We start from the raw sequence: 3667 nt of genomic DNA on the forward strand, positions 1-3667 counted from the left end.
CCACCAGGAGCAAGGAACTTTTTCTTTTTAAGAAGAAACAAGGCTGAAAGGGCAGGAGAAGCAGCAGCAGTATCTGGGGGGGTGGGGAGAAAGTAGGCAGCAATACTAAAGCTTGTCCCATGGAGCCTGCACCATGCTGGTGTTCCCTGGCTGACCTGGAGCGGGCTAGCAGCATGCAGGGGAAGGATAACCCTGTACAGAACCGGCCTTGTTCCCACCAGCCTCTGCAACATTTGTCAGTTGTTGCTTTTAGGGAGTGAGCCACTCCCACTTCTGGATGTGTTTCTGTGCTGGATGTGTGTGCGCGTCTAAGAACAGGGATAGATCAGACGTGATTATTTTTACTTCTGCTCACTAAAGGCCGTTGCTCAACAGAGAATAGCAGCATTAGAACCAGCATATTCCCATGCTGTACTTGCTTGGTGCCTTCCAAAGCAAGCAACTGTGCCTGTAGAAGACACAAGATCAGAAGAGAGGCAAGGGAGATAGAGGAAGGAAAGCAGCAGCAAAGGAAACAGGACAGTTTATCTGGAATCCAAGTTTTTCTCTCACAAACCCAACAGCAGGCAGCGTTATCAGTTAAAGTAGACTGACAGTAGCCCCATTACCTACCACAGCACATCCCAATTTTTTCCCCAGAATCCTCCCTTTGCTTTTTGGAGTCTTTTCACTTTATTAGTAATGAACACTAATTCCTCAATAAGGATTTTTCCTTCACTGTTTTACTTGGTTCTCAAAACAACCTGAATTAGTACAAAATGTCAACAAAATTCCACATAAAAATGCTTTCAATGTACCGGTCTTTAACCGTCAAGTAATTTTTGTTTCATAGCACTAAAGTTTGGGGAGGGGGTGTTGTTAGTTTTCTAAATTTCAGGTTATGACACTGCAGGTTTAGGGAATCTATTAAAAGAATGAAAATGTAAACTAACAATCAATTACTAACTCCAGAGTGTATTTTCAGGCCTTAATCCTGCAAAGAGCTCAGCCTCTCCTGTAAAAGTAACTGCAGTTTGCAGGACTGGGTCCTGACAGACACCCTGATGCAGCAAGGACTTTAAATATGTGTTTAACTTCAAGCACTGAATAGTCCCATTGAAGTCAAGCAAACTACTCAAACATATATGTAACTTCAAGACTTTAAGTGCCTTGTTGAATCACAGCGAGAATGTTTTCAGATAGGCTGCTCAATGAAAGTCCAGACCCTACAATTCAAGTTAAAGCAAAAATCCTGTGTGGGATTTACCTATGTGATCTTATGTCTCCACTCCAACAATTCTGAATTTAAACACAAAAAAAGTAGATCTTTAGGTCGAAAATATTCTCAATTAAAATAAAATTTAGAGATAGAACATAATGCATATGCAGGCTCTCATTAAGTGAAGCTTTATTCTTAGAAGAGGCCAAGTCGCCTGCTTGGGGTTGCACAAGAAGTAAGAAATGAAAAGACCTAAGATTCAGTAACAAATGTAACTTTTTACAATAGTGGGAACCTCTTAAAATATTGTAAATAAGAAATTGAAATATTACATAGGACAAAATTTTAGTGGTATAGTTTAAGAGCTGCAGGAGTTCATTTTAAACAATTAAATACAACCAAACACTGCAGAATATTAATTCTGCAAATGGCAATTAGATTTTATTTGGAATCAGTATGAAAGAAAAATGTAAACGTTAACTTATGTTGTTCTTATGGCACAAATGTCAAACTATTATGGTAAAATATCCCAATTTTCATTTTGATATAAAAAATGCAAAAGCACGGTCTCCTCCCTTCACATACACCCTTTTAAGTAACATTTCTTAACTCAGTATAAACAACTTTGGTTCAATAACATCAGATAAACCAGTCACTCCAGTCAAGTTATATCCATAAATGTCTTTAAAGCCAAATATATACAGAATAAATTCAAGGCCTGATTCTGCACTCGTCATAAAAATATAGTTCCCATTAATGGGAACTTTGCATGTGAAAGGTCTGTAGAATGAGCATTTAATACACCATATTCTGCTATACAATTTGAGTCACCTGTTAAAGACATCATTAAGGCCCTGATCCTGCAAAATGGTCTGGATGGGCAATCCCTGCACCCAGTAGAGTTCCACACAAGTATAGGAGTCCACCCACACAGATCATTTAGCAAAATTGGGGCATAAGACTATAAACTCCTCAATGAAGGGAGATAAAAAGAACCATAGTTGGGTTTCCCCTACCTGCCCTTAATTTTTCTTTTATCGAATGAAGCTTCAGGATGTGCACTTGCAAAGATTAAAGTAATAATTCTGGGCAGAATTCAAGACACAAGATTGTTTTTATAAAAAATGAATAAATAAAAAAAAAAAGTTGGTGTACTTTTAAAAATAGCCCCACAAGAGCATTTTATATTAATATTTACCGGTTTATACTATTTTTGGTAATCTCCTGGGAATAACTACTGAAAACATACACTGTTTAATCTTAACTGCTTCCAGATTCCATTAGATGGTAATTTAAGTTAATGAGGGGGTGTGATCACATGAGTAATATACAGTAATCTTGCTGTGTATTTTATATGACGAAACGGAAATTAAGGTCTTTAAGATCATTTAAAGTATTCATTAAAGAATATAAACAGTCTCTTCTGGAAATAAAATACCTTTCTTATTTTTAGAACAAGCAATAAGATTATTTTTAGAATTATCTTAAAATTAATTTACATTAGTTTATTATGAAAAAAACATACGTTTTATGCCTATATATTTTACAAGAGGCTCCAGATCTGCAATGTATTTGTATGAAGGAGGTATATATTACAGAATTATTTGGCTACATTATAAGGCAATCAGTGAAAAATACATTTTTCTACAAACTGTACATCAGTGAGATCTAATTACATGATTTGCAGGCAACTCTGAATACCTCTGCTTATGCCAATAAAATTATGCAATATCATCTTTATTAAAATGTAAAAAAATGTGCTTAAAGGAAAAAGGAGTAAACTTGTAACCTCCACCGGTGTAGAACTTGTTCTGAAATTCCACCCTGTAATGAGGGGAAAAAAAAAATCCACACATTAATACACAACTCAGAGAACAAGACTAGGAGCCAGGAATTCATGAGATCTAATTCTGGCTCTAACACTGATGCCTTTAGGCTAGTTACTTAACTTTTCTGCCAGAGTCATTTGTTTTCAAAATATGCATTCTAAATTTTGGGCCTATCCTACCCAACAATGTCCCTTTAATAAACCAATGCACAGTTGGGAGGGTGGGGAAGGGCAGTTTTTAAAAATTAAAAGTTAGCACTTACCAATGAAGTCGTACAGCGTGTAGAAAAGCAGAAAGACCTTCCATGACCAAAAGAATGAATACTGTTAACACAGCAAAGAAGGCTAAAACTGGAACTAACAGCAAGATTCCATATGCTGCATCCACACGAAGGCCCACTCTCATTATCATTGCCCACAGCACTTCTGATAACTCTACAAAACAAATGGTTTCCAAAATTACCTTTGGAAACATACAAGTACCCAGTGAGTCTGTTTAACCAGTCTGCACTCCAGTTTCAATTATCAGAGGGGTAGCCGTGTTAGTCTGAGTCTGTAAAAAGCAACAGAGGGTCCTGTGGCACCTTTAAGACTAACAGAAGTATTGGGAGCATAAGCTTTCGTGGGTAAGAACCTCACTT

At 37.0% G+C, this 3667-nt stretch overlaps 1 long non-coding RNA gene across 1 annotated transcript; it reads right to left on the reverse strand.

The window, feature by feature from the left end:
• Positions 1-1374: 1374 nt before the first annotated feature.
• Positions 1375-3464, reverse strand: LOC112123248. The gene is made up of 2 exons (XR_002909511.2): positions 3290-3464; positions 1375-3022 (listed from the first exon to the last, which is right to left on the reverse strand). It is a non-coding gene; the product is annotated as an uncharacterized LOC112123248 (long non-coding RNA).
• Between the last annotated feature and the right edge of the window lie 203 nt (positions 3465-3667).

Source organism: Terrapene carolina, unplaced genomic scaffold (genome assembly GCF_002925995.2).
Source record: "Terrapene carolina triunguis isolate 2854851 unplaced genomic scaffold, T_m_triunguis-2.0 Scaffold18420, whole genome shotgun sequence".
In the NCBI taxonomy this organism is placed as follows: domain Eukaryota; kingdom Metazoa; phylum Chordata; order Testudines; family Emydidae; genus Terrapene; species Terrapene triunguis.